Source organism: Lissotriton helveticus, chromosome 1_1 (genome assembly GCF_964261635.1).
Source record: "Lissotriton helveticus chromosome 1_1, aLisHel1.1, whole genome shotgun sequence".
In the NCBI taxonomy this organism is placed as follows: domain Eukaryota; kingdom Metazoa; phylum Chordata; class Amphibia; order Caudata; family Salamandridae; genus Lissotriton; species Lissotriton helveticus.
Window position 1 is genome coordinate 22,200,959 of NC_136057.1, and position 13,120 is coordinate 22,214,078.

Consider the following 13,120-nt stretch of genomic DNA (forward strand, 5'->3'; position numbering starts at 1 on the left):
AAGCGACCGTTGAATCGATGGTGGTCGCTTTTACTACCCAACTGGGCCAAAGGGGTCTGCACCCTTTCCTTATCTTAGAGCCCATGACAACCTTTCAAACCACTGCTAGGAAAGGCTGACAGTGTCGAAGATGTCTAGAAACTCTCCGCTAGTGGGTGCAAGCATGACTGAAAGTAAACCAGGGTGGGGGGCTAGTGATGCACCCGGCTGACCTCATCCAAAGATATGAGGGTCATTGCTTGACAACCATTAGGATTCTACGTAGTCAATAGGATAAGACCACTCCGAGGCCTTTCATCAGTCTATCGCCTCTTACCATGCTCTCACCCTCATGTTTAGGTCTGGCTTGACAGCAGATCTGTCCGCCAGGCGCATTGTAATCAATTCTTTAAAATATACAAAGAGTGCACCTGGCTCCACAAACAGGAGCGTGAATCTCTCACAGCATGAGGATGCTATTGGCTTTTTGGTGTATCATTCTGCTTGACAGATAGTACTTCTATTGGAGGATATGAGGGATTAGTTTACATCCCAAATGGACACTTCATCACCAGCAGGTTTCCCATATTCATTAATGTATGCATTCTGTATTAAAGCCGCCCTGTTCACTACTTTTTCCTACAATTGGCAAACCAATGGAGCCTGTTTAAATGTGGTAAACAGAATATGTGCATGCCACTCATGTAAACAGACTTTGTGAATGCTGTTGTTTGCATACATTAACTCATTAAAGTCAGTCCTACTGGCTTTGTCAATGTTGTCTGCTGTATGCAGCAGTATAGCCAATGAAAACACAAACAGCATCATATGGAGGTGCCAGGGCCACAGGGCAGAAATAATACAAGCAATGCCAACAGGTCTGGCTGTGCTGCACCCGGCACACTCACAGGCGCACCAGTCATGCTGCACTCACATGGACAGAGTCTTTTAACTCTGGTGTACTGGCAATACAAGCGAGAGCCGAGAAAGAGAGCCAGTCTGCTCTTGTTCCATGGCACATGGGCACAACCAAGAGTTTATGAGGAGCAATGACCAACATGAGAAGCATGTGAGTGGGCATGTAAGGCAGAAGCGGACAGCTGAGATTCTCAGGACAAGTGCCAACCAGCACCTCCTGCACCATGCAAAGTGTCTTGAAACAAGATCTGTTCATCCACTGGTATCCTTTGGAGGAAATCCAACTTGGGTTTAGCATAAGCAGGCTGGGGCAAATTAAGTAACAGATGTGTTAGCTGCATTTTGCACAATCTAAAGGCGAGAGATTAAATATTTTAGTGGCATCCCTATAATCCAAACACGAGAAATCAGCCTGAATCACTAACCTCCCCCCTTCAAATCAGAGGCAGAGAAGAATTTTCCTTAAGATCTTCAAGATAGAGTAACATGTGCCATTGAGCTTGATGACATAGGACAGACAGTAAGATCAACGTTAATAGTAATAATATATATATATTTTTTTTTAACGTCCATTACGTCCAATACGTCCATTTTATATTCATTCAACTTCAAAATGCCATAGGGCCCAAACAAGCATGTAACTGAAGCCACATGTACCCAAAGAATATGGGAAAAACAGAGTTACTACTACTTAGTTGTATGAAGAATTGAATATTAACAGCATGGTTGAAAAAGTAAAGTCACAACAACAAATTAAAACATTAAAAGGATTTGAATATCACAATTCAACAAAGTGCACAATAAGTCTCAGTTAATCCATGTCCAGAATTTTTACTGTTAAAACCAAAAAGATCTTTAATTCTCTCACAACTAAATACTCAACATAAAATGACAAATGTACACAGTGCAAATGAGTCCGTTCTATCACCATCTGGTCCTGAGATCAGTGTCAGGAGGCCTCTTACTGTTGAACAATGTGTAGTCCTTCCCTATGTTGTTCATCAAGGAGTTCACAATGGGAGAATCTTCCTGTTGTAATTGTTCTCAAGGTAAACCCATTTCCTCTTGAATTTGTCAGAGAGTTCACAAAGTAAACCCCATCCTAGAAAATTTGATGAAGAATTCACAATATAAAACCTGACTCTCATGGTACCGAGGTAGACCAGTCCAAGGGTGACTCAGGGAGGTGTTGGTGGCTGGAATTCAGACCTGAGTAACACACAAGAAATATGACACAGTAAATCAATGTCTAACCAGCGCTTTTTCTTTAAAAGCAAACAGTACTTTACTGCATACATAATTTGAATACTATATAAAATAAATATCACAGATAATTATCAAAGAAAAAATTCACAGGGAGCAATTAACACAGTGAATGTAGTGTGCCCCTGTTAACTGCGAGGGTACGCATGGCAGCTTGCACACCAGCAGGTTTCAATCCTAAAAAACAGCATAGCTTCATATATGAAAAGAATTACTGCCTTGAGGAAGCCTTTGGCCAAATAGGCCCCACGGGCGAAACACATGTCGGCTGTTTTTTCTTCCTTTGTTTGTGAACCTATTTCCCAGGCTTAATAAAAGAACTACAAACCAAAAAATGCATATTGGACGGTATCATTTTTGAACATTGCAAATAGAGTGCAACTTTCTTCCTCTAAAACCCCGGCTATCCTTTTTATGGGCCTATTGGAAAACATGAGGCCTTTGACAGTCAAGAATTCCGAGTTGACAACTGCTTTCAAGTCATTCACAATGTAAAGTGATAGTCCTACTGTCTTTGTTGCCACATTTAAAAATCAATACATTGAGCATATTGGGTTTAACAAGAACATACGTATGCCAATAAGGTCTCTGCCTAGAAATGCTTGTCAACCATTTTAGGCAGACTCAACATATACACTGAGATGAATGTAAAGTCTCCCATTAAACACCAACCATTTAGGGTGCTAGACCTAGAAAACTGATATCTGTACAAAATCACATCATACTCATTCATCAAAAGAGTTGCAATGTAAACTCCATTTCTTTTTCAGTTATTTTTTTTGAAGAATCAAAAAACAATAAATCATATCATAAGCCAGTATGCCATACAGTCAACAACAAAGTAGGATGTGATCAATATACTAAAATAAGGAAAAGTAAAAATGAACAAATCACCAAAAAAGCAATACATGGAGTGATATTATAATAGAGAAGACGAAAGAAAGCTAGAAGGAGAGAAAAGCTAATTAATAAGAAGTTAGGAAAGAGGAAGTTAAAAAGGATATCAAGTACATGTTCAGGCAAAATTATAATATAGTAAGAGATGATACCAAAATATCCTATTAAAATCTGAGTGAAATACAACATGAATAACTCATAATATAGATGAAATTCATCAAAAAAAGCTAGTTAGTCTTGTGAAGACATTGCAGCATTAGCAATAACACTGTGAGATAAGTAATTGGTAACCATAGTTTGTCAAGTTTAAATGCTAAGTGTAGGGAGTCTGTGGTTTTGACAGACTAGATTCCACCAACAGTTCATAGAAATATTTTCTGTGGATTTCCAGTTAGAAGTAATGACCTGTAAAGCAATTGATATCAAGAGATCTACAAGTTTTCCTAGCAATATGCTATGAGACCAAACGGAGTGTGCCTCGCCTAACAATAGTTTATCTGAAGAAAAAGGTGTGAAAACATTGGTAATAACTTCAACCTTTTGCCAAGCATGAGTCCAAAATTCAGGAACAAGAGAGCACAGAAAAAACATATGGAATTATGAATCAACATGCTTATCACAATGGCAACAAGTATCTTGTTGAATGAGTTTAGTTTTAGAAAGAAAAACTGGAGTACAAATTATTCAACTGTAGAAAAAAACTGAATTTGTGTTAAAGTTGGAGAGCAAGCTGTAGAATGCACTTTGACCTAGATTGTATCCCAGGTGGAAACCAGCCAAGTACAGTGCAACTCCAATTAGCACAAAGCTTTGTTAGGAAACTTAGGTTTGTCCATATTGGGAGGTCAGAGCAATTAGAATATGAATGCAGCCTTTGAGAGCAAATTCCTAGAAATAGGACTGCTCTGCACGCAAGACTAGAAGAGCTGAGTGACCCAAGTGTAATGTTAGGGAGACCGTCAAGCTCATTATATTGTGTAAAAATAATATTTGTGAGATTGTATGTGCAGGATAGTTCTGAAAAAGAAACTATAGAGTGATACTTAAACCAATAATCCATCAGCATTTGTATAGCACAGCACTGTCACACCTAAGGGTTTCTGGGTGCTTCAGGTGCCCGCTCTAGTAGGAACCATATCTTGCCAGTGTTGCAGACAGGATTCACTAAATGAATCTGAATTTGTTTAATTCCAAATTCCCTGTGATAAGTGGAGAAATCCGGAAAATTAACACCTCCAGACACTTTGGGGTTTTTCAATCTATCTTGGGACATTCTAGCTTTCGTCCTATTCCAAAGGAACTTAGATAATAAGCTATCTAAGGTAGTAACAATCTTTTTTATAAATTTTAACTGGTCTCATCATAATGAAAAAAGTTTACAATTGGTAGAATCATCCTCTCGATGTGTCAATGCGACCCCACCAAGATAAAAATATAGGAGACCATTTCGTATAAGGTGATGGACTTTACTAACTATTTAATCTGTATTGATTTTAAGAGTATCCCAAATAGAATTACAATACTAGATCCCAAACTTTCGATCTTAGTCATAGTCCAGGATAAACCTGCTGCAACAAATGGCTCTTTCATGCATATGTTTGTTAAGAGGTATTACCTAGGATTTATCTTCATTAATTTTATAACCTGAAACCTCGGAATAGAGTTTTAATTCTGTGAAGAAAGTTGGTTTAGACAGATCAGTTTTTGAAACACACAAAAGAATATCTTCTGAATAAGCGGTACATGTAATGTGTTGATGTTTAACTTTAAGCCAGAAAAGCTCTCGGGCTGCTTTATCTGAAAGAAAAATGGTTCTAATGCCAGAACAAAGAGTAAAGGAGACAGAGGAAATCCCTGTTTAGTAACCCTGTTAAGGGGAAAATAGGGAGATTGTATGCAATGTACTATTACTTATGAGTTGGGAGAATACAATAGTGAAATATGCTCTACAAATTTGGGACCAAAACCATGTCACTTCAATGCTTCCATTAAAAACTACCCATTAAGTACAGTAATAGGGATGATCATTTTAAAATGTTAGTTAATATTTTAAAAAGTATGGGAATTATCGGCTATGTTTCTATTTTTAACAAAACCAGTCTGGTATGAAGTTGACTAGTCTAAGGGGCAGCGCTTTGGCAAGTATTTATAATCAGTATTAATGAGACAACTAGCTGTAACAACTGTAGCTCTTGCCCAAAGGAGAGATGTCAAACTTTTCTTAGGTATAATACAAATCATAGCTTGTGTAAAAGAACCCACAGAACCCTTCAAAGAAGTAAAGGGATTAATCAGCTTAAATAGCAAAGGAAAAATAATTTTTGAAAATTGCAAATATAATTCTACTGTGAATCCATTAGGATCCAGTGCTTTCCCTGTTGGGAGAACTTTAATCACAGAATATAACGCTTCAATTTTTAACAGATTTTCTAGAGGAGACAAATCTATATAATCTGTACTACTTTCCTTAAGCCTAAAGAAGTAGGAGTTAATGAGCACCTCAGAAGGACAAGTCTCAGGAGAGAATACATTTTAGTAGTAGTTCGCAAAGCAAGCAGCAATTTCGGAATTTCTGAACATTTTCTCACCCAAGTCATTCACAATAGATTTCACAGCTGACTTCTCCATTATGCACTTCATATAATTAGCCAATAAAGGTCCAGCTCTATTCCTGCCATCATAAAACCTAGCATTAATTTGAAGAAGAACCCCTCAAGCTTTTTCAGCAGTGCATTTGTCAAACTGCATTTTGGCCTCCATCAACGCATCCAGATCAGCTTCATTATGTTTTCAATTAAGGTATTTATGTTCCAATCTCCTAATCTTGTCAAGAATAGATGCAGACTGTTTTTCTGCATTTTTCTTTTTGAAGGAAACATAACTAATTATAAAACCTCAGGAGGCTGCTTTAGTTGCATCCCAGACAAAGTTGAAAGGATTGTATCCTGTATTATTATTATCAAAATATTCTATGACTAAGATTTTTTAGGTGGTTACAAAAGTGCTATCAGAAATCATGTAATTATAAAATCTCAACTGAGATTACCTATTAATACTCTGCAGAATATCTAGGTCTGTATAAATCGGGGCATGGTCAGAAATCAGAATTGAGCCAATTTCCGAATTTGCCAGATGCTTAACAATGCGTTTACTTTAAAATAAATAGTCAATTCTAGTTTGAAAATTATGAGCAGTTGAGTAAAAATAGAACTCTCGAAGATCTGGGTTAAACTATCTCCAAGAGTCAGATAGGGAGCTCTGTGTAATGGTATTTTTAAATGCCTTATGAGCACTGTTAGGAATAAATCTAGCTGATGAATATCAATACAGAAAGGGATCTCTTAACTGATGCAATCCCCATCTAGTAGGAAATTATCACCAGAACCTTCAAGTATTTTCTATGAAATTAGTTTTCGAAAAAATGAATCCAATGAGTAGGGCCATATACATTAATTATTGAAAGGATATTATTCACTATTTTGAGTTTAACCAACATCTAATGTCCCTCAGAATGATTTTCTTGTGAAATAAAATAAATAGGCAGATTCTTGTGACAAATACAGCAACATCATTCTTATTAGTGATAGAGGAGGAGAAAAATACTTTTCTGACCCATTCCTCCTTAAGTTTAAGACCCCCAATAAAAGAAAGGTGTGTTTCTTGTAATAACACTAGCTGAGCCTTAAACCTAGTCAAATGCAACAAGACTCTTTGCTTCTTAATAGGGTTTTCGAACCCTTTACTTTTCACATAACAATTCTAAGAATAAAATACAAAGAATATGATTAGAAAAACCCTTGATTTAATAAACATATAATGTAATATTCCTAGAAAAAAGGAAGAATGAAGAAATACAGGAAGGATTAATAGTAAAGAAAGAAAACCAGAAGTGGGGAACAATCCCCAACTGACTTCCAAAGACATATGCAACGACAAAGGAAATTCCTTAATTGTAGTTGAATCAATATAGATATAAACTGAAACACCCCCAACGGATATGAGAGTGTTGGAACACCTAAATTCAGCTGTGCTGATCGTGACTTCAATGGACAGAAAAGAAAATATATATTTATAGTGAAGAGTTAAAAAAAAAACATGAGGGAGTGCAAGTAAAATGGGCGACACAGCTTAATATTGAACAGTAGAATCACCAAAAAACAACCTAATGACAATTTTACAAAAGTCTCTGAACTCACCAATAATGACATAAGGATTGGTCAAAAAGTAACCAGTAGACAGACGACAAGAGAAGGAGGAAGCAGAACAAGAAACAATGCCACAATCACATTGGAAACGTGAAAATAAAAATAAAAAAACACAATGAGGCACAGATTATGAATAGCCCTAGAATCACCTAAAAACCAAGAAAGAAGAAACATGTGAGATGCAATTAGACATTTCTTAAGCAGAAAAATGAACAACAAAATCATGAAGTAACAGCAGAACTCAGTTCCACATCTTCAGATCTGTGCTGTCTGATAAAATCCCTGAGCTTGCCGGGTCATCAAATGTAAAAGTCTTATCTTTGTACATGTCCTTGAAAAAGCCAGGATGTATGAAACCATATCTAGCATTCATAGTATTGAATTGAGGGTGATATGCAAGAATTTGTTTCCTTCTAAGTGCACTAGCACTCGAGGCATCTAGAGAAAAGAAGACTTTATTCCCTGACAGTACAATTCTCTGATGTTTTAGCTCCTGAAAGAACACCCATAAATTCTGTGAACTGCTGTACAAAAAAGATGATACCCCTAGGCCTTGTACTAGATGAAGAAGAGATCTTAGGGCCAAAGCAAAGAGTCCTTTGGATGCTGAGTAGACCATGATCTCCCAGGTGAACAATTGAGGGAATAGTTTTTTGAAATGCAATCATTTTGGAAAGTTCAGATCCCTCTGGTATACCATACATGTGAAGATTATTTCTCCTGTTTCTGTTTTCCAAGTCCTCTGCCATTTTTTTAAGTTGTTCAATTTTTTTGACCATATGGGAAACATCTGGTATGGAATCTTCAACATCACTCCCTCTCTTTTCAATAACAGATATTCTCTTATAGTGAAACAGCCATTTTTCCTCAGTTCTTTGAACAGCTGCATCGTTTTTTTTACCAAAAAAAGGTTTTAGAGATCTAATCTCTTCAATGAGATCTTCCAAGACCAAGGGGGAAGGCGATTTGAAGGGAGAGTACACAGATGTTAGGAATTTTTGAAGCTGCACCTCCCACTTTCATGTTGGCTGCACGAGATATGTTATCAAGATCCTTCTGACACTTTTTAGTCTTGATAAGGGATGAGGACTTGAAGAAAAATGAAGTAGGTTTAATGCCAGCCCTCTCAAATAGCGAGCTCCCCACACAGGAAAGACAGTATGTGCCAAATTCGTTAAGCAATAACAGGTTAGTAGCAATGCCAAAAAGATGCACGATAAGGACTCTCAGCCTGGTCTTCATAACCAATGCCAATAGAAGAGACAGAATCAATGTAATGAAGGAGCTGTATCCAGTAAGATATAGGACCATCAATGACTTTGCAACCCAGAAATAAAACTGCAGCAAGGTAGGCACTCTTATTCCTCAAACATTTACCAGGTAGGTGAAGGAACCAATAACCTCACACCCTAGCAGAACAATTAAAATAGAGCCTTAAAGAGAGTGCATGTCAAGTCAGGCACTGAGGTAAACCATACCATTGCAAGAGCTACATTGAAAATAGGCAGAACAGTATTTTTTCAGTTATAAGTAAGCAAAAAAGGTGCTGGGCCTTTGGATTTATAAAGAATACTGAAGAGAAAAATAAACAAGCTGCAAGAATTTTTTCCCCCATACATCAAATGGACTTATCAAAAATATGTTTGTACCTTTCAAAATTAATTCCAGAAAGGCTTTTGAAAGCTTTGCTTACTTAATAGATGCATTGACTTGAAAGGTAATGCAGTATTATTCTAAGTCATTATTATCCATGTCCTGCTATACAGCAAAATTAAATCTGTGTTAAAGAAGCCTTTCACAGTTATAGAGATGAAGTGAGAGTGAGACAAACTTGTAAATCAACTCAGCAGACTTCCAAAACATGACAGGCATGACGCACTCATAAAAAGAAACACATAACTTGTTCAGAGAAGTATTTCACATTTCTGTAGAATAGATAAACTTGTTCACCCTTCAATAAATCTGCCACAACGTTTCTTTTAATTGTTAAGTCATAAATCTCCTTAGCAAGTCTTGACAATCTGACTGGAGAGGCAGGTGCTTGTAAAACAAACTCATCCCATCTCTTCTTACATGTCAACTCACAGGCTGGAATAGAATATTTTTCTTCAAAGAAACCGCTGCCAAAAGTTGCCTTATTATCTCACTCTATGTTGCGCAGTCACAAATGCCACTCTATTTCAAAGGTTCTTTCCATCACAGCTGGATCGTCACTAAGCTGCGTATGCCAACTTGGGCTCCCAAGCCAGACTACAACCAATAAAAAACATTTCTATTTTGTTTGTCACATAGTTCATAATGTGAAGCCCCTTCCTATGGTGTTTTTTTGTAGCATTCACATTAAAACTCCTTCCTATTCTTTTTGACACAGGTTTCATAGTGTACAGCCCCATCCTACTATATTTGTCAGGGGATTCACACTGTAAAGGTCCTACCTGTAGTATTTGACCAGGTGTTTGCAATATAAAACCCCTTTCTATTGCATTTGTCAGAGAATTCACAGCTGAAGTCCCTTGTTATTGTGTCTGAGAAATCCATTTCACGAGGTCAAGAGCAGTCAGAAGTTACAAGCCCCAAATGTCTCAAGGATGAGTTCTCCCACCCCTGACATAACTTTTCCTCCTAACCTGTGAGTAGTAGAGTCTTGATAACTGGCATTTTTCCATAACCAACTAAGGTCTACCGTATTGAGCATAATGTGTGAATTGCAAGCACTCTTTTTAAGCGGAAGCACACACCCTCTGCCCAATCAAATCTAGAAGGGCACAGGATAAACAAGTGGGGAGAGGCAAAGCCCCTCCCTCAGTAGTGCTTGTTAAGGCTCTACTCATGTTGCTCACTTAAGGTAATAGAAGCTTCACTGTCAAGCCAGACCTAAAAATGGAGAGAAAGGGAGAGACAAACCAAATAATTGAAAAAATAAACAGCCAGAAAACCAGAATCACTGCTCCAGCAGAATGCATTTATTCTAATAGAATAGGACATTTTGCTATAGTAGTCATGGTTTAACTAGTCCTGTGTGGAGCCTGCAGGTCACAGGTTTGAAACCCGGCAAGGTTTGGAACATCATCTTTCCAAGGGTGATCAAGTGAGCAGTGGTGAGTTGGGTAAGTGTAGCACCTATTAATTAGCACTGAGAGGCAGCTTAGTTTGGAATGCACGTTGCGTAAGTGCTTAATATGTATGAATATGCGTCACAATACTCAGAGGTGCCAGTTGGTAAGATTAAGTAGCTGTTTTACTTGCTCTTCGCTGATTGCCTGTTGACTTTATTATTAAATAATACAGTTCTCTGCTTGGTCATAAGAGAAATTATCAGATATTAGTAGAGAAGTTCTCCACGTAAGAGCTTTCAGGTTTCCTGATTCCTTGCGCGACTAGTTCATATAGTCTAGGTTTTGTTTTTAGGTCTCATCTGCGATGAAAACCTTTAAAAAGGAGCTTTTAGTCAGCCCATGACTTACCTCTGCTTGGCTTCAATGTCATCTTATTTTCTACCTTTTCATTGGTGAGCACGTTTCAGTGCCTGTCGGCTTCACTTTGTCTCTCTGGGTTTGCTTTCTTCCCTGGGGCACGGACCAAAATATTTGTCCGTGCTGCTTGCGTTCTGATTGACGTACTTTTTTTTTTTTTTTGCTTGCAAGACAACTTGAAACCATCGGAGTTAAAGCTCATACTTGCTGGTATTTCCAAGAGCTGAATGGAAACTAGCAATAACAGAACTTTGTGGCCTGTGACCAGTTTCCAAAACATTCATTTTGGCTGCCTGTTGCTCCTATTGATTATGATACTGCAGACGTACTCACTTAGTTTAAGACTGTTGCCATACAGTCTGAACTAACATTTGCTGCCCTGTCACATTTATTTGTTGGCCGATATTTCATTCATCATCAAACACACAGTGATTTCAAGTTTCATGTTTCACCTTTACCTCTAACCACCCCTAACCCATACAATCACCCTTACCTCCCTTTAGCTCTACCCACCTGTCCCAGGGGCCCTGAAGTACTAGGAGGGTCGACCACCGGTGTGGGGGCTGCTGGTTCGAAGAGAAACACGGGGGCTTTAAGTAAGGGTTTCAAGGAGGGTTTTATTGCAATATAGGTTTTCTTCATGAAAACAGAAAGGAAGTCTCTAGTCTTTGTATTGCTGTAAATGTCGTGGTGCCTTCTAGTCGTGGAGGTCCTCTTCGTGATCCGTCTCAGCCCGGGGGTCCCACGAGGTACCACAAAGAAAGGAAAAGAGAAGGCGGATTACTGCCTGTACTCTGACATTACCACCAAGGACCGGGAGTGAGGGAAATGCACCCTGGTGTAGTGCTCAACTTAAAAACGGGCGTGCTAGAGGGTGCTTGTGCTCAGGATGGGTAGTCTTTGCGGGGAGTTTCACACAGGGGGCTGTCTCCGCCTCCCAACCCAACCCGCGACCCGGCCCCGTACCTCTCTTAGCCACGCTCCTCCCGTGGGCGCGTGGCAGGGCGAAGCGTCCGACCGTTGGCCTCCCGGCTTGACGTTCACGTCTGCTTCTCTTCCTCGTTCTCGCTGCGAACTGCCCTCCGCCTCGATGTCCTCCGTCAGGGAAACGCCGTCCGTCTTCGATCCGGAGCTTCCGTCTTTTGACGTCACTGGGGGCGTGACTCCGCTGTCAACACACTCGGCCTTAAAGGAGCCGTACACATTTACGCCAGAGGGCCACTCAGTCTCGGTGTCTCCGTCTTCCTCGTGCCAGGTATCAGTCTGCTGCTGTGGAGACAAGGCGCAGGGTGAGTGTGGGGTGGCGCACCACCAGTCATTAGCGTTAAGGGTCTCTGGCAAGTCAGACCCGTGACACACCTCCCCCCCTGGCTTCTCCCGATCGGGGAGAGGGAACACCCGGGACAGAAAGTCTGCGTTTGCATTGTCCTTTCCTTTCCGATGGTGGACCGTGAAAGAATAGGTTTGTAAGGACAGAAACCATCGTAACACCCTGGGGTTGTGACTGCTGTTTTGGTGTATCCACTTCAGGGGAGCGTGATCAGTGTGGAGAATGAAGGGTTTGCCCTCCAGGTAATATCTCAACTTTTCGACAGCCCATTTTATGGCTAAGGCCTCCTTTTCGATGGTAGAGTATCGGCACTCCCTGGGGAACAATTTCCTACTAACGTATAGGATCGGATGTTCTACGCCTTCTTTGCTTTGAGACAGCACAGCTCCTATCCCCAGATTGGAAGCATCTGTGGACAACAGGAAGGGTTTGTTATGGTCCGGTGGAATCAAGACAGGTGCCGTTGTCATTGTGGTTTTCAGAAGGTGGAACGCATGTAATGCTTCTGTCGTAGGGTTGCTAAAGTCTTTGGCTTTGGCGTCTTTGCGTAGCAAGTCGGTTAAGAGGGCTGCCAGCTCTGCAAAGCCTGGAATAAAGCGCCTATAATAACCCACCAGGCCAAGGAAGGCTCTAAGATCTCTTTTATTACCAGGGAACGGCACTGCTGCTATCGCTCTTACTTTTTCGCTCTGGGGAGCCATCGTTCCCTCGCCCAACACATACCCCAGGTATTTCACACTCTGAAAAGCCGCCCTTGATTTTCTCGCGTTGATGTGTAGTCCGGCTGCTCGTAGGGCTGTCAGTACGGTTTGTAAGTGCCTTAGATGTTCTTCCCAATTCTGACTGTATATAACTATGTCATCCAGGTAGGCTGAACAGAAGTGAGAAAAGGGATGCAAGATCTTGTTCATCAGGCGTTGAAAGGTAGCCGGAGCGCCATGTAAGCCGAACGGCAGGACAGTGAACTCAAAGGCTCCTTCGTCTGTTACAAAAGCGGTTTTCTTTCTATCTTCCTCACGAAGGGGAACCTGCCAATACCCCTTTGTGAGGTCTAT

General features: G+C 39.9%; 1 long non-coding RNA gene across 1 annotated transcript in view; it reads right to left on the minus strand.

Annotated features, from left to right (window-relative positions):
* Positions 1 to 1,712: 1,712 nt before the first annotated feature.
* The window catches only part of LOC144815258 (uncharacterized), a 438,302-nt gene continuing 426,894 nt past the window's right edge, over positions 1,713 to 13,120 (minus strand). The window contains exon 5 of the long non-coding RNA XR_013606922.1: positions 1,713 to 2,106. This is a non-coding gene — a long non-coding RNA (uncharacterized LOC144815258). The remainder of the gene's footprint in view (positions 2,107 to 13,120) is intronic.